This window comes from Callorhinus ursinus, unplaced genomic scaffold, assembly GCF_003265705.2.
Source record: "Callorhinus ursinus isolate GAN/ISIS: 27379988/994484 unplaced genomic scaffold, GSC_fseal_2.0 scaffold4, whole genome shotgun sequence".
Taxonomy (NCBI): domain Eukaryota; kingdom Metazoa; phylum Chordata; class Mammalia; order Carnivora; family Otariidae; genus Callorhinus; species Callorhinus ursinus.
The window spans coordinates 150,668,315-150,687,125 of NW_027397066.1; the positions used below are offsets into that span (position 1 = coordinate 150,668,315).

The following is an 18,811-nucleotide window of genomic DNA, read 5'->3' on the forward strand; positions in this document are numbered from 1 at the left end:
ATTATACCTCTTTCTCATCTCCCTTTCCCCAGCCTTTTTACAGGAGGAGGTGGAGCATCTTCCAACTCCAGTCCTATTTTTTTTAGGAGGAGAAATTCCCTCATACCTGTCCCCACCTCCCCATCCCCAGTGCCTTTGCTTTAGTCCAGCCCTTGCTTCCCCACACTTGGATCTTCACGATACCTCCTCTCCAAGTGGTCCTGCGATTTTTGCTTTTGCCCTATAGTCCCTTGTCCACACTGCAACCGGAGTGATTTCTCCAGAACTGCAAAGAGAGTCCTGTTAACTCTCTTGTTTCATTCTTTGGTGATTTCCCCTTAGTTACAGGATACATCCAACCTCCTTACCAAGCCATTCATCTCTCCATCCTCTGCCCTTCTCCTCCAACATGCCATGTGATTTCAAGTCATTCTACTCATGTACGTGGCTCTTCTATCTTCCCAAAGTGTTTTTTCCCTCCTTGTTTACCTGGCTGACTCCTAAGTCGCTCTTTGGGTAGCTCAAGCCTACCTGGAAGTGTCTCAGGTCCACCCAAGCGGAACTGATCACCTCATCTGAGTTTCCTTCCCCAAGTACGGGAATTTCCAATGTTGTCTCTGCCTGACTGAATACTGATTACCAGGACTGATCTTCCTCTTCTTTGCACCTCTAGAATCAGTTCAGTGTTTGACTCAAAGTAGACTCTTTAGACATGTATGTTGAATTGAAAGTCTATGTTGAAGAGGTTTGGCTAGCTGACGGCAATGGTAGGTCCAACCCTCTATGATTATTGGAAATGTCACTCCAGTTCAACAAATATTCATGGACTATTTACTGTGTGCCGGGTACTCTTTTGAGTTCATTGTAACCCAAATGAGCAAAGCATCTTTCCTTCAATTAACGAGTTCACAGTTGATCAGTGAAGACCAGCAAGGAATATCACTAATACAAAATGATAGGTACTAGACTAGGGGTAGGGAAAATGTGTGAGAGGTTTTCAACCATGGCTATATCATCAAATGTGAGGACTTTTTAAAAATATGTATGTTTCCACTTATATGAAGTATCTAACATACTCCAACCCATAGAGGCAAAGAATATAAAGGTGGTTGCCAGGGATTAGGGAGAGGGGAAAATGAGGAGTTGCTAATCAACATATATAAAATTTTCATTTTGCAAGTTGAATTAGTTCTAGAGATACAATGTACAACATTATGCCTATAGATAACAATACATTTAATACAGCACACTTAAAAATCTGTTGAGGATGGATCTCATGTTAAGTTTCTTACCAAAAAAAAAAAGAAAAAAGAAAAAAAAATAGTGCAGCCAAACAAGATAGAAAAATCTATTGAGCTGTGTCAGGTAATTTATAAACGAGTATATTATTTTTCCGTATAAAAAAATATGTTTGTCTTGGCCTGTATTGATTATCTATTGTTGCTTAGCAAATTACTCCAAAACTTTGCAGCTTTGAACAAATAAACCTTCATTACATCAAACCACTCTGGGTGGGGCTGGAATTGGGGAGCAGCTTACTGAGATGGTAGTGGTTTTGGAGTCTCTCATGTGATTGCAGACAAGATGTTGGCCAGAGCTGTAATCATCTGAAGGCCTGACCCAGGCTAAAGGATCCATTTCCAAGATGGTTCATTCACATGGTGGCAGGTTGGTGCTGCTACTGGCAGGAGGCCTCAGTGACTCACCGCCTGGACCTCTCCACAAACAAGCCAAGTATCCTCACAAAGTGGTCGCTTTCCCCAGAGAGATCCAGGAGAGAGAGCAAGGTACAAGCTGAAATGTCATAGATGGTCTAGATTCAAGAGAAGTCACACTGCATTATTCCACAACATCCTACTGGTTACCCAGGGCAGGTCTGTTCAGTGTGTGAGATGACCACACACCATTGTGAATATCAGGAAGTGAGAATTGCAAGGAGCCATTTTGGGGGCTGGTTACAACATGACCCTACCACCCCAAAAGGTTTAATTTAATATGCCCAAGTAGGACCCTGGGTTCTGTTTTGGGGGGGTTGTTTATTTTTTTGCTTTTTCTTTTTATTATCTTGTTGACTTTTTAACTTTTTATTGAAACATACCTAAATCATACACAAATCATGGGTGTTCAGCTGAATAAATTTTCATGAAAGTGCACACTCATGTAACCTATACCTGGATCAAGAAACAATATTACTGGCACCCCAGAAACCCCCATTATGCTCTCTCCCGTCACTAAAACTTTTATGACTTTTAAAAACAGAGCATAGTTTGACCTATCTTTAAACTTTGCATAAATGGAATCATATAGTATGTACTCATTCACATCTGGCTTCCTTTTACTAAACCTTATGCTCATGAGAATTATGCATGTTGTTATATGGCTGTATTTGTTCATTCCCGTTGCTATATAGTAGTCCCTAGAGTAAAATAGCTACTCAACTGTGTTCCTGTGTTTGGCTACTATGAATAGTGCTGCTGTGAACATTCTTGTAAATGTCTTCTGGTGATCATACGTACATTTTTATGTGGGGTATACACTGAGGGGTGGAAATGGTGGGTCATAGAGTTAGCATATGTTTAACTTCATAAAGGCTGTGAAACACACTTCTGTCAACAATCTATGAGAATTCAAGTTCTATGTCTTCTCCAGTAGTCGGTATGTTCTGTCTTTTTCATTTGAGCCATTCTGGTTGGCATGAGGTGGTATCTCATTTTGGTCTTAATTTGCATTTCCCTAATGACAAATGCATTTTTCACCTTTTCTTAGGTTTCTTGGCCATTTGGATGTCCTTCTTTGAAGTGATTTTTTATGCCTTTTGTCCATTTTCCTATTGAGAGATATTCCTCTTTCTTAGAGATTTGCAGGAGTTTGTTTTTTTTTTCACATTTTAAACTTTTTGGTTTTTTTTTTTTTTTTACATATTCTTGATAAGAATTTTTATTAGATATACATATTACAAATGTCCTCCCATTCTATCACCTTCAACTCTTTCTTTCTTTCTTTTTTTTTTTGTTGTTCAGTTGTCATTTATTTTTGGCTCTTGGGGCAATGTTATCTTTTCAATATGAAAAAAAGCAAGTTCAACACAAAATAGCAATTTGAAGTGCAGGGCAGGATGAAGCCAAGGGCTGGGGGAGGGAATAGCAAAAGGAAGAAATGAGATGTTGCCCAAGATGGAGGGTCTCCTTGTCCCCTCTCTGGAAGAATGATTCAGAAGATTTAGGTGGCAATACACACCTTTCCATACATACACAGCAGAGCTGCGTGTTTGCTAAGAAAAGGTGGGGAGGGGGAGGGCCTTTCTGGAGGCTAGTCCCTTTTCCCCCTCTTGGCCCCCTTCTCCAACCAGGGGAAAAGGAAGGAATCCAACATATGAAGGAGGTTATGTAGGGGAGGGAGGATCCTGTTTAACAGAGTGGGGCAGACCCCTGCAAAAAAAAGCTCAGAACAGAGTTTGGAAGAAGACGAAAAATAGAGATAATACTGTCAACACCTCTCCTGAAGCTGAGAGGAGCAGGGAAATTCCTGGAAATTAGGACTCAATAGCCTGAATATCCCTCTCCAAAACTGCTCTAGGTATAGAAAACCCTCCCCCTTTTTTATAGGTATCTCTACTGCTATGAGGTAACTTGGTTTCCTTTCCCCTGGGCTACCACATGGGCTTAGGATGGTGGCCATCTACTGGGTTTTCAGCACATGGTTCTAAATGGGATCTGATGAGACCCAGCTTCTTGGAGAATTATCTTAAAAAACAAAGGGAAATATCAACTGGACAGACGGGAGAAGTGGACACCAAAAGGAAATACAGGGCTACCCAGAATGGCAGAAATCTAGGTTTCCCGGAGTGGAAGAGAGGAGACATTCAACAAACAACAAATATTTATTGAGCGCCTATTATGCGCCAGGCACTGTTCTAGGATCCCCCCCTCCAAAAAAGGAAAACAAAACAAAATAAAATGAGACAGAGGCGGAAAATGCAGTTCTGAGGGAGAGGACAGGGGCAGCTGAGGAAGAAGGCTGAGGGAACGGAGAAGCCTGAGGTGATGGTGCTCTGCCTTAGGCCTCCTCACCGAAATCCTCTTCTTCTTCTGAGGTGGCGTCCTGGTACTGCCGGTACTCGGAGACAAGGTCGTTCATGTTGCTCTCAGCTTCAGTGAATTCCATCTCGTCCATGCCCTCACCTGTGTACCAGTGGAGGAAGGCCTTGCGCCGGAACATGGCCGTGAACTGCTCTGAGATGCGCTTGAAGAGCTCCGGGATGGCCGTGCTGTTGCCGATGAAGGTGACTGCCATCTTGAGGCCACGAGGTGGGATATCGCAGACTGCTGTCTTGACGTTGTTGGGGATCCATTCCACGAAGTAGCTGCTATTATTGTTTTGCACGTTAAGCATCTGCTCATCTACCTCCTTCATGGACATCCGCCCACGGAAGACAGCAGCCACGGTGAGGTAACGGCCATGGCGGGGGTCACAGGCGGCCATCATGTTCTTGGCATCAAAGACCTGCTGGATGAGTTCGGGCACAGTGAGGGCCCCGATACTGCTGGCTTCCATGGCTGGTCAGAGGTGCAAAGCCGGGCCTGAAGAAGTGGAGACGTGGGAAGGGCACCATGTTGACGGCTAGCTTGCAGAGGTCAGCATTGAGCTGACCAGGGAAGTGGAGGCAGGTGGTGACACTGCTCATGGTGGCTGAGATGAGGTGGTTCAGGTCCCCGTAGTTTGGCGTGGTCAGCTTGAGAGTACGGAAGCAGATGTCATACAGGGCCTCATTGTCAATGCAGTAGGTCTCATCCGTGTTCTCTACCAGCTGATGGACGGAGAGGGTGGCGTTGTAGGGCTCGACCACCGTGTCAGACACTTTGGGTGAGGGTACCACACTGAAGGTGTTCATGATACGGTCAGGATACTCTTCTCGGATCTTGCTGATGAGCAAGGTGCCCATTCCAGAGCCTGTGCCCCCACCCAGCGAGTGGATCAGCTGGAAGCCCTGCAGGCAGTCACAGCTCTCAGCCTCCTTCCTCACCACATCCAGGACTGAGTCAACCATCTCAGCCCCCTCTGTATAGTGGCCCTTTGTTGTTGCCTGCCCCAGACTGGCCGAAAACAAAGTTGTCTGGTCTGAATATCTGCCCAAAAGGACCTGAGCGAACAGAGTCCATGGTCCCGGGTTCTAGATCCACCAAGATAGCACGAGGAACATATTTGCCACCTGATAGCTTCATTGTAGTACATGGAGATGCGATCCAGCTGCAGGTTGCTGTCACCGTGGTATGTTCCGGTGGGATCGATGCCGTGTTCATCACTGATTACCTCCCAGAACTTGGCACCGATCTGGTTGCCACACTGACCGGTCTGGATATGCACGATTTCCCTCATTGTTAAAATTTATTTTTAATTCTTTTGCTCGCCTCAAGGTGTGTAGGGGGCAAGAAAATGATATGGAATTTTTTTCTATACTGCTAACCACAGGCTGGAAGGATGGGACGTGTCCCAGAGGCTGGAGCAGCGAGGTCCGAACGCAGAGCCAGGAAGGTTCTGAGAGGGAGAAAAGAGAGCCACCTTCAACTCTCTTAATGGTCGTGTCTGATGACCAAAAGAAAGCTTAATTTTAATGTAATCCAATTTATCCATTCTTCTACTTTGTGGTTATTACTTTTTGCACTCTGTTTAAAAAAAACCTTTATCTACTCCAAGGTCATGAAAATATTCTCATTTTTTCCCTAAAATCTGTGTTGCCTTACTTTTCCTGCTTAGACATATAATCTATTAGGAATGGTTGTTTTGTTTGGTGTGAGGTAGGAATCATGAAGTTTTCCTGATATGGAGATCCAATCAATCTAGCACTGTCTGATGAAAAGATCACCCTTCCCCACTCTTCTTCAATGTCACCTTTGTTGTATTTCAGGTGACTATATATATGAGCCTATTTTTGGATTCACTATTTTGTTCTAGTGGTTTCCTTCTCTATCCTTGCACCAGTATCACATTGTCTTAACGATTACTGATTTCAACAGGTGTTAATACTGGTACTGTATGTCCTCCAGCTTTTTATAAAACTTTCCCCCACCAGATGAGGAACAAGTTGAGATTATCCACTATCATTGCTTCCACTCAACATTGTCCTGGCAGTCCTAAGTTATTTAATATGGCAAGGGGGGAAAAGGCATAAGAATTGGAAAGGAAGAAAGAAAACTGTCAGGGTGCCTAGCTGGCTCAGTTGATAAAGCATGGAACTTTTGATCTTGGGGTTGTGAGTTTGAGCCCCACATTGGATGTAGAGATTATTTTTAAAAATCTTTAGGGGTGCCTGGGTGGCTCAGTTGGTTAAGTGTCTGCTTTTGGCTCAGGTCATGATCTCAGGGTCCTGGGATTAAGCCCTGCCTCGGCTCCCTGCTCAGTGGGGAGTCTGCTTCTCCCTCTCCCTCTGTCCTTCTGCCCCGCTCATGCATGTGCTCTCTCTCTCAAATAAATAAACAAAATCTTTAAAAAAATCTTCAAAAAAAAAGAAAGAAAACTGCCCTTATTTGCAGACAACATGTCTGCAAATGATTTCACTATAAATAAATTTAACAAGGCTACTGAATATAGGATTAATATATGAAAATCAACTGTATTTCTATATGTTAGCAACAAACAAGAAAATCAAAATTTCTAAATATTACCACTAGTGGTATCAAAAACTGTCAACAAATGAACAGAACCTCTACACTAAAAAACTACAGAAATTTTTTGAGAAATTTAAAAATACCTAAATAAATGGAAGGATGCACTATATTGTTGGAAAGATTTAACATTTAATGTAGTACCAATTAAAAGTCCAGTGAGATGTGTGTGTGTGTGTGTGTGTGTGTGTGTGTGTAGAACTTAATAAACAGATTTTTAAATTTATATTAAAATGCAAAAGGCCAAAAATAGGGCAATCTTGAAGCAGAAGGGTGTGTGTGTGTGTGTGTGTTTGAGTCATTCAGGGAGCTCTCTGAGTAGCGGATAGGAAAATGGGAGAGCAAAAAAGGAAAGAAAAGAGCTGTCATTGGAGAACATTCCATAGAAAGGAAAGAGTTGACATAATATCATGAAGGTTAGAAGGTACATGGTATATTCAAGGAACTTAAATAACTTGAGGTGGTTGAAGCTTAGGTTGAGGACAGTAGAATGAGAAATGAGGTAGGAAATGTACATTGACAGCCTAAATGCTAAGGGCTTGAATGTCATGAAGAATTCTAATTAAAGTATGAGCTTTATCTAATTCCATAAATTGCCTACACGCTCTTTTTAAGCAACCAAATAGGATGCTTTGCACATGGTAATTCATAATCCTCACGACAATCCCAAAAAGTAGGCACTATTATTATTCACATTTAACAGATGGAGAATCTAAGGCAAGAGAGGTTAAATAACTTACCTAACCCAAAGACACAGCCCATAGAAAGGGAGACTTAGAATTTTCTCCCAGGACTCTTTTGCACTGCTGGTGGGAATGTGAACTTGTGCAGCCACTGTGGAAAACAGTATGGAGATTCCTCAAAGAGGTAAAAATAGAACAACCCTCCCATCCAGTAACTGCACTACGAGGTATTTACCCAAAGAATACAAAAATACTAATTCAAAGGGATATATGCACCCCAATATTTATAGCAGCATTATCTACAATAGTTACACTATGGAAACAGCTCAAGTGTCCATTGATTGATGAATGGATAAAGAAGATGTGGTATATATTATATATATATATGGAATATTACTCGGCCATCAAAAAGAATGAAATCTTGCCATTTGCAACAATGTGGACAGAGCTAGAGTGTATTATGCTAAACGAAATAAGTCAGTCAGAGAAAGACAAATATCATATGATCTCACTCATGTGGAATTTAAGAAATAAAACAAACGAGCAAAGGGAAGAAAGAGAGAGAGAGAGAGAAATCAAGAAACAGATGCTTAACTATAGAAAACAAACTGCTGGTTACCAGAGGGGCGGTGGGTGGGATGGGAATAAGGAGCTCACTTGCTGTGATGAGCTCTGGGTGATGTATGGAAGTGTTGATTCACTATATTGTACACCTGAAACTAATATTATACTGTATGTTAATTAACTAGAATTTAAATTAAAACTTTAGAAATAAAAAATAATGAAATAAAAAAAAAAGAATTTGCTCCCAGGAAGTCTGGCTTTAGAGTATATATATGTATATACTTTTAGTTTCCATGTTATGCTGTTTCTCACCATTAATGTTTCATTAGAAAGTTAGCAGCAGTAGGAGGGCTGGCTTGATCCTATCTGGGATGGGAGAAATTTTAGACAGAAGACGAGCTTGGAAGCGATCAGTGGGAAAAGTTCTGAAACAAAGTGACAGCAATGGGAAGGGAGAAGAAGGGATGGGTTTGACCAACATCACCGAACTAAGAAGTCAAGTGGACTTGGCAATTCACTCAACTGAGAGTTGGATGAGAGGAGGGGGAAGAAAGGGAAGTCAATGAACAAACCCTGCATGAAGTTCATACCATCTTCCTACACAGGTCTTTGTTGGGGGAAAGATGCAGATATACTTGCACTTAACATTGCAGACATAGAACCCCTTGCCGTAGGCTTGGAAAGACTGGGCTTTTAAGTTAGAAGAATGCAAATACGCTGAAATCCAAGTTTATGTCGTCCAGTTCCCCAAAAGTCCCTAAGTTATTTCCAAACCATGGTTGCAGCCTCCCTCTCTGTTTCTCTGTAGCTCAGCCCACTCTTCTTATTTTCTTTTTCTCTTACTCATTTTAAATTCAGAAAAGTTCAGGAATTTCTTTTTCTGGCCTTAGCAAGGCTAACCCATGCCATCAGGGTCTAGTGCCAACAGACTTATCAACAGACTTATCAATGACAGTCCCCTCTCCAAAAGGAATTCATGCAGGTATTAAGATAACACATGAGTTACTCCATTATAGGATGTATGGTCTTTCATTACTTCATAAATTCGTCTCTAGAAAGGTTCACCCTAAAGTCGATGTCCTCAACTATGAACTGCTCATGTATTGACTCTGAATTTTAATTTGTAGACTGAAACCTTAATATAGAGCTCTTAAACATTAGCGTGGGTTGACAATCACTGTAGGAGCTTATAGAAATTCAGGGTTCTAGGCCTCACGCCTGAAGATTCCTTTTTAGTAGGTTTAGAGTAGGGCCAAGAAATCTCCCTTTCTGATGCCTTTAAATACTCAGCCCTGTCCCAGATGGTTTGGAGGAAGGTGGTTCTGACCTCACACTGAGAAGCAATGCTGTAGTGGGCGATAGAAATGCTATTCCATTCCACCCCCAGGGCAGCAAGTCCCTTCCACCACCTGTGAGTAACTGGCCCCCGATACACACTTGATATACTTCATCCTCCCAACAACCTTATGTGATATGTACTATTATTATCCCCATTTCACAGGTGAGGAAACTGTGGCTCAGAATGATTCACTTGCTCCAGTTTTCACAACTAGTACTCAGGCATGAATTTACTTAATCATTAACACACCACCATATGCTAGGCACTATTCTAGGTGCCAATAGGCAACAGAACAAGGGTATGAACTCATGAATTTGAGGCCATCCATGTTCTTCATCACAATGACATAATGTCTTCCCAAAATATTGTTGAGACAGCATCATAGATTATGGAGGTTGTAGAGTAGGCAGAGAGGACACAGGAAGGAGGAAGCTCCATCACGCTGGGCTGGTGCCCGGCTCCCAGAGCACGCACATGGGGCCTGTTGACCTGCAGCGGCATCCTGCAGGTGTGGAGGCATGAGGAAGGGCCACTCCTATGGAGGACAGCATGGGCCACACCTGGAGTGGCAGGAACGACTCCGGCCAGAGTTGGAAGTGCTGAGACTGGAAGAGGGAGGGAGCTAATGTTCAAATCCATTGACCTTCCCCAAACTCCTCTTTCTTTTCCTTCTTCTCTTCCTCCTTCCTGACGCCTCCCTGCCTCCCTCCATTTCATCTTTCTTCTTCCTTCTTCAGCGACCCTTCTCTTTCCCACTTCTCCCTTGGTTTTCTCTTCTCTGCCTCTTTTGCTAGCTGCCCTGGGAGGTCTGGGTTGCTGTGAACATAGCTGCATCTCCCTGAGGCTTCCCCACCCCTGTGAGGGCTCTGTAGACCTTTCATGGGGTCAGTCCACCCCTGGGTCCCAGGACCAATCATGACAGAAGGCAATACAATATTGCTTGGCTAACCCTCACCTGAGCTCCACCTGAGTGTTCAAGGGACCATGCAGGGGGCTATAAGAGTCTGGGAGGACATGGGGTCTCTGCCCAAGGCACTTAAGGACACAAAGCACAGAGGGAGGGGATAAGACATAGTGGAAAGTAGAAAAATGTAATGAGAGAGGTACACAGGGATTCCACCCACAGATCTTCTGAATCTGTTGCCTTTTCTGCTTTCTTACTACCATTGCTGGTGATCTCTATTCACCTGGTTTACTGCAGTGGCCTCCTTTAGATCTTGAGCATGCATCGGTCTTACCTAAAAGGCTCACTAGAATTTGCAGGGCTGGGTCCCACCCCCCAGAGTTTCTGATTCACCAGGTCTGAGAAGGGGCATTTCTAGCGAGCTCTAGGTGACCCTGCTGGCCCAAGCACCACACTTAGAGAATCACTATTCTTGTTGATCTTTGCTCTCACCTTCCAAGTCATTCTATTACAACCAGTATGAGTTGTTTTTTAATAGAAATCTCATATTTCTCTCCTGCTTAAAATCAGAATTTTTACCTTTGCTTTTGGGGCCATTTAAGTCCTCACATTTAGCAGCACTACTCGCCGATCTGGTCTCTGCTGCCTCTTAGACTTTGATCATGCTGTTGTTTCTCCCTAGGATGCCCTTTCCCCTCTGTCTGGCTAGCTCCCAGTAGTCTTCAGGATCCCCGTTGGCTCCACATCCCTGGTGATCCTTCCTACTCTCCCCCTCACCCTGGGCACCCCCTGCCTGTAGATGTTTATTGCTTGCTGCACTGGCACATCTTCCTTGCCTTTCTGTTCTGTCTTCCCCACACTAAACTTTCAGCCCAGTAAGGACAGGGAGGAGCCCAGAACCATGTCTTGGAGTGAGGGCTTCATGCATGTGCCTGGATTACCCCTTCTCTGTCCCATTTTTCTCTCTAGGCTCCCGCACTGCGTGTATTCTTGGGTTTATCTGTCTATTCATGGCACCAGGTGTTGATAACTTATACAGCTGGGTATTCTCCTCCTGAAGTTTCAGCCTGGAGCCATTTTTAGTCCAGTTTCACCATGGCACAGGCCTAGTGTCTGAGCCCCGGCCTTTGTGTGAGTTCCCCTTCCAGACTCCTGTTTATTCTTCTCTGTCTCGCACTGCGGGTCCCTTCTAGAAGGTGCCGTGGCGGATGTCTTAGAATGTGCCCTCGTGCTTCTGATGTGGCAACATTCTAAAGCAGAGTGTTTGAGCCTTGTGAGCCCTCTCCATCCTTCCAGGTGACCTCAGTCCTGTGGCCCCTTTTGAGAATGAGAATTTCAGAGAAGAAGGGGAGAGAGGCGAGCTGCATATTTAAAAAAAAAAAGAAGGCAAATATTTTTTTCTTAGCATTTTCAGCAGCACAATAGCAGCAGGCACTATTTTAAACTCTCAGATAATTCGATCTTAATTATATGGTAGGCAGAGCACTAATAAGTTTACCAAACTGCCAGCAACACTAAACACAAATGTCTTAGAAAATGGTACCCTTTTCCTTGCTTATTGTAGGACCGGGAACTTCGGTAATTGTCAGCAATTAAGAGGGTGTGACCAAATGGTGATTCAGAGGAATCCTCCAGAGGCAATGACGTCAGTGTAAGCAGCAAGTCTGGCCTGGTGGGCGAGGGGCATCTGGAGGCTGGGGAGGTATCCTGGAACCCCAAACTGTGGGACTGATCCATCACAGCTGAATGTGATCCAGAAAAGTATGTCAGGAGAGCCAAGAGATTACTCATTCTTACCACAGATGGATATCAAGAGGCCCAGCCACGGCTTTGCAGAGAAGAACACCATGTAGGAAACACGAGCTTCTGCTCCCAGCGCCTCGTGCTGTGTGGAATAGAACTGGCTTGGGCTTTGGGGTCCAACAGTCTGCACCCTTCCAACTTGAGTCTGCCACTCACCAGCTGAATGTCACTGTGCAAGTGACTGTGGTGACCCTGGGAGTGTTCACTGTGGAAGGGAGAACACCTGGGTTGTGGGAGTCCTGTCAGAATTGACACAGCACAGGTGCAACCTCAAGCAGATGTGCTGGCACACAATAGGTATGCAATTTATATTCCTTCATTTCCTTCCCTGCCTCCTTTCTTTGGAAGAGGGTAAAACACTTTTACTAAGGTCACCTATGATTGGTACATTTCTTAGCCTGTGTGAGGTATTTCACCTATGATTGGTACATTTCCTAGCTCGTATGAGGAAGGAAAAAATAGCTCAATACATATTGTTTCTTACTAAATCAGGAAATGAAAGCACAGAGAGGCTGAGTAACTTGGCAAAAGCACACAGCAAGTAGATGGTAAACTGGCCTTTAGCCATAAGGGGGGGTCCAAATTCAGCACAACTAAAGTCAATATGATAGAACTAAACTACAGTATGGGGTTCTATTCCTTCATCTTTATTCTGAAGTTGCAATATTTTACAAGAATGTTTATTTCAAAGAGGATAACAAGAAACACCCATAAAGGCTGAAGGAGTGGGAATGCCTGATTACAGACTTCTTTGGATAAAATAGAAAGTTTGCTTCTGTGGTATGTGTGTTTAGGCAGATTAAATTCATGTTTGATTACAAACCCCAGGATAGAAGCAAAATAAACATGTTCACGAAGACTAGGAATTCCCAAAGGGAGGAAAAGAAAAAAATGATTAGTTAATACTCTATTGGGGGCTGTCTCTAGGAGAGTCTAGATAGATCTCCCACAGCATCCCTGTGCTCAGAGACCCTCTGTGGGCGGCTCCCCATCTCCCCAGAATACCCACACTTCCAAACATGGTGCTCATGACCCTCCTGTAATGTCTGAATCCAACACATTTTCTGGTGTCATCTCTTCAGGCTTCCTCTCCTGCACCTTTGCCTAAACCACACAACAGAGGGCTTATGGTGCCCTGAACGCCTTCTGAGCTCTATTGGTTGCAGTCCTTTACCCCCAACACACAACACCTTCCCTCCCCATTCTTTACCTCTTAGGAAATACTTATCAATCTTTAAATTCTTTAATTGAAGTCTTTAGTCTTTATTTCTTTTTAAAGATATTATTTATTTGAGAGAGCGAGAGAGAGAGCATGAGGGTAAGGGTCAGAGGGAGAGAGAGAATCTGAAGCAGGCTCCATGCCCAGCTTGAAGCCCAATGCGGGGCTCAATCTCACAACCCTATCATGTTAAATCTTTAGTCTTTAAATGAAATGGATAAATCCCCTCCGAGTCCGTCCCCAGTGCCTTGACAGAAAATGATTGCTTTCTCTGTAGTCCCAAAGTGCTTGGTGGTTTCCTTGTTCCATCCGTCTGAATCTGCCTTTTTTCCCAATGACATTTATTTCTGAATGTGTCTGACTTCCCCTCTGAATCTGTAAATACCCTCTTGGTCCCCCACCTACAGTGCCCTGCACATGATAAGTGTTCAAAGGATATTAATTGATGAAAAACAAGTTAGACGTCCCCAAACAGAGGCCTCAACGGATAAGGTATGGTATAGTCATGCGGTGGGGTTTTATGCAACTATTAATAATATAATATGCGTATTTATAGGACACAGAAGTATAGCTATTGACATTTACATTTCTATTATCCTGGCATGACCATAGCTACTTATGGTACATTCTGTCTTCACGCATCTCCCTGTCCCATTGCAGTGAGTTAGATGTGGCCATGTGAGTATATAGCTGGTGAATATGACCACAAGTGATTCTACTAAAGCAATGAAGAGCCGTACATAACTCTCCAGGCTTTCTTCTGCTGTGGTGGTCAAGAGGACCCTAGCATCCAGATGGTGCAGCCACAAAATGGTAATGCCTCCATCAGCTGGGTGCCCGAATGACCATATGGAGAAGAGGTGTGATTGATATGCTTTGAAAGTGAGAACTAAGTCCTTGTTGTGTTAAGCCACTGCAATTTTGGTGAATGAAATGCAAAACAGGGATATGAACATCTCCTTTCTGGGCTATTGTGACAATGAAAGGATATTATATTACCTGACACAGTGCTTGGCATATGGTAGGTACTTGGAAATGCTAGTTCCTAGTCCCCCCTTCTATTCTGCCATGTGGTGAGCTTTAAACTGTCCACTAGTAAATCCATTTATTTAGCAGAGTAGATGTTGTGATGGAGGATTCAGAAAAAGCCTAGAACATGTGGATTGCACTTGCTCTAAGTGTGGCCCAGATGAGTTGTCATGGAGGAAATTCTGGGAGGAGCAATGTGAAGGCTCTGGGCCTCCAGCATGGATGCAGGAATGGGGAGCCTAGGAATGCCCCAAGTTTGGTCCTTGGACTTCTGGCTTGTTTGCCCTCCCTTATATTATGGAAGCAATTTATCCTTGCCCGGGTGGGACAGGAGGTTGAAGGAGAGCGAGGAGTTTCTAGACGTCCACGATGATGGTGAAGGCAGAGATCTAGAAAGCTGTGTGTGAAGATCAAAGTTGTGTAAAGGGGCGAGGCTTAGGAGGCAGCCAGAGAAGCATCACGTTTAATCCTATTTGTCCTGTGGGAGTTTTCCAAAGCCAGACAAAGGACATCGTATCTAATGCCTGGTCTCAAACACAGATGTCTGGGACCGTCTTTATGTTCTTTTTAAACTCTGCACACACTTGGCTGCACAGATTTTAACAAGGACAAAGATTGTTTTAATAGTGTTAATGGGGGGTGATGGGCTAATCATAATCTTATAACCAAAATGGTTCACTCATTTGTGTCAGCTATTGAAAGCCAAGACTTTTTGGTAGGTATAGAAGAAAAGGATTTGAAATTGCTTGCCACCCACCTCCTCCACAGGAGTGTTGTGTGCATTAATGAGGGAATGTATTAGTGCTGTGAACGCCCTGGAAAGAAGTTGCTTTGCCAATTCCAAATATTATTGTGACTTGCTTAAGGCAGAGCTGGAGGAACGATGGGGGTGGGAGGCTGGCTACTGCATGTGGTGTTTTTCTTTTGGGGCTCCTAAGTTGCTTCAGAAGCAGAACTGCTTCTGAGAAAGAGACCAATGGAGAATGGAGCACATATTCTGGATTCTTATTCCCACAATGCACTTGCCTTTCTGAGGGACCCTGCCCTACGTCCGGTGCCTTGCTGTGGCTTCATGTGGCTTCCGCTGCTAACTTTTAAGCTTAGTTTCAGAAGGACACATCAAGGACCCACAAATAACTTAAAGCCTGTTGGAAACATGGAACTAAATAAACACCATTAGGATGATAATGAAACGAAGGTAGAGCATAAACATTTTGTATCCTCTTTCCTGCAAAATAGCCTAACATGCTTCCAAGTAAGGATTTCGTTGGTATAGAGCTGTGTGCAGAACTACTGCAGTGAAGTTAGTTGGCAGAAAATAATAATGGCATTAACTGTCTTTCATTTGGAAGCTGGTGTAGAACCCACAGAGCACATTCCATGGGCTTTATCTTCTGTGGTCCTCCAGCACTGAGTTCAGCTAAGCAGGATAAAGTTACAGTGATTGTCTCCATTTCATAGGTAGGAGCAGTGAGGCTCCCCGCCACATGAAAGTTCTGAGAAAAATAGCGAGGAAAGTCTCCTGGCTTCATATCTCTATTTGTTCCACTGAACAACAACAACAAAAAAACCAAAATAAAATGCAAAATACACTAAGAAAAATAATAAGATGCATACTCAGTGATTACAAAAAAAACAAACAAACAAACCCACAGCAATGTTAGAAGTGGTTGCTTAAAAAACCTGTGGTGTGGCTTGGTGGATGGGAAAGGAAAGCAACCTTTGTTTTCAGTGGAAGAGTGGAATATGGAGAGCTGTAGGGGTAGAAGGGAGAATGGTATTTTGCTAATTTGAGGGTACAATAAGCCACGGGTGGTGGAAAGAGAGAGGACTTGGATAAGTTAGTGAAAAATGTCAAAGCCCATGATTAGTTTAAATTTGACTCAAGAAGCAATTAGAAGCCTGTGCAAGTTTCTGAGAAGGGGTGTGACAGGAACAAACACTTGAGAGAGACGATTCTTATGGTGCACCAAGCCCTGCAAATAGGTGAATTATGTGCTGTTGGGAGCCATTCTGGAGAAAGGACAGGACTTCTTGGCAGAAGAAACTCCAAGGAAGACAGAAAGGAGTCGCACTTTTTTTAGAGCGGTAGCTGGGGTGGGGGAAAGTGTGTTGGAGGCTGAAATTCAGAGTCACTGAAAAACTCGTGGAAGCGACAAAAACCTCATCCTCCACATCCACCCTGCTCTCATACCGACTTCTCAAGATTTCAGACAGATTTTCTAGGGGTTGGGTGTGTATTGGGAAAACCTCTCCCGCTGATTCTGACATGGCATACCAAGGATGAAAAATGACCCCAGTCCCAGTAAAGCTCAAGTCTAATGTGTGAATAAAATAACAAACCAGAACTGCAACACGTTGTGCTATGTGGTACGGTAGAGATATGTAGAGAAAGCTCTGGAAACTCATGTGAAGGAATGATTCACTACATGAGAAGAGGGTTACAAAAAGGTAGAAATGAGTTGTTCTCATCCCCGGTTGCACATTTCAAACAGCCAATTAAATCAGGGTCTCTGTGGGGGTGGGTCCCAGGCATTATTTTTTAAAAATCTCTTCAGATGGTTCTAGGGTTGAGAATAGCTGTTCAAGATTGAAGATATCCCAGCTTTTGAAGAAGGCATAGACGTTTTCTAGACAAAAAGAAGAATGGAACTGACAAAGGCACAGAGACATGTAAGTAGCATGTTTGGAGACTGGGGAAGAGTCTAGGGTGGCTAGGACTTTGGAACTGAGGAGGAGACCCTGGAGAGGTAATCTGGGGTTGCATTGTGAAGATGAAGGTAATGGTGAAGAGGAAGAGGAGAATGAGGGGAAGATAAGGGGGTGGAAGGAAGAAGAGGAAGAAGAAGGAGAAGAGGAAAGGGGCTGGAGGAGGAGAAGGCGAAGGAGGAGAGGGGGAGGAGGAAGGGGAAGGGAGGGGGAGGGGAGCAGAATGACAGGTTCCAGGGGAAGGGGGAAGAGAGGAGGGGATCACCCTGAAAGCATTAGGGCAGGTTTTTTTAGAAGCCTGAAAACAGAGACCTATGTTTTGCAATAATTCTGGAGGCTGAGGATGGATAAAAAGAGATGTAAGGCTATCCAACCTTTGGTTCAATTTCTTTTGCCTACAGTTGCCATAAAGCAATGGTCAGTGAGTCTTTGAAAGTAACATGCTTGATAGCCACAAAGATGATTGTCTTAATGCTCCATGAAATATATATATTTCCCTTCTGACATGTGAAGTTGTTTCCCTTCCCCCCCCCCATTGAAAATTATCAGAAGTGATTTCAAGATCAGTTCTGCTTCCAAGTTAGGAACTTCAACTCCCTGCCCCAACTCTGTAACAATTTCACCCGATGCGTACGTATCTTATACATTTGAAAGGCAGGCATTTTAAAAAGCAATTTTAGACATTGAGTTCCCTCTTTGCTTCTTGGGGGATGAGAGCACTACCTCAGGGCTTTGTATCCTTCCTTTTCTTTGTCCTGTCTCCTTCCTTCCCTGTCTTCTTTAAGTGGCCGTAATATTAAACTGAAGTTTAATTGTTCATTGCTTTTACTGAATAATTTTACTTCTGTTTTGAAATTAAAAGATGGATAAAGAAAAGTTTTCACATTTCACCCCTTTTAAAACCTTCAAATTAAGTTGATTTTTACAGATATGTTCTTGGATTGTACGTTTTTTTTCTCCTTTGTGAATCCATAGCCCTAATACAAAGTACAGCAACATGAACACGGTTTCCAGATGGTAACAAAAGCTTAATGATGGGTAAGAATGCTGAGGACTTGAGGTTTACAGATGTTTGATTTTATCTTTAGACGGATGGATTTCCTTCTTCAACACACCCTTCAAGCACTCACTGAACACCCATGGAATAGTCAGTGTAGGCCAGGCCCCTTACGGGGGAGGATGCAGAGATGAATAAGGTGGTCCTTGATCTCACCTCCTCTTCCTAAAAATTTTAAGATATATGTAGGGGGCAAGATTATTTTTACCCAATGAAACTGGGGCCCAGAAGGGTTAAGGGCATGGATCCAGTGATTCTATCCTTGGAGTGGTGCCCAAATCAAATCCTCACATTATATATGACATGTTTTAATAGTACCCGCGTTACTAAGGAGATGGTGGCAACTGATAATTTATGTTACCATAATGGAAAATTTGACATTTCTATTACATACTATTGTTTTGAGATTTTAAACATGGACTGAAGAAATGATAGAACCTGGTAAAGCAGTTATTTAACATATAGAATGAAATACTTCATCTATTGAAAGAATTAATGTGAGACAGGAAACCATCAAAATCCTAGAAGAGAGCACAGGCAGCAACGTGTTTGACCTGGGCCGTAGCACCTTTTTACTAGATGTTGCCAGAGGCAAGAGAAACAAAAGCAAAAATGAATTATTGGGACTTTATCAAGACAAACACTTCTACACAGTGAAGAAAACAATCAAAACTAGAAGGCAGCCTACCGAATGGGAGAAGATATTTGCAAATGACATACCTGATAAAGGGCTAGTATCCAAAAATCTATAAAGAACTTACCAAACTCAACACCCAAAAAACAAGTTATCCAGTTAAAAAATGGGCAGAAGACATGAATAGACAGTTTTCCAAAGAAGACAATCAAATGGCTAACAGACACAT

At 43.2% G+C, this 18,811-nt stretch overlaps 1 pseudogene; it reads right to left on the minus strand.

The window, feature by feature from the left end:
• Positions 1–2,988: 2,988 nt before the first annotated feature.
• LOC112825672 (tubulin beta chain pseudogene) lies at positions 2,989–5,510 on the minus strand (annotated as a pseudogene).
• Between the last annotated feature and the right edge of the window lie 13,301 nt (positions 5,511–18,811).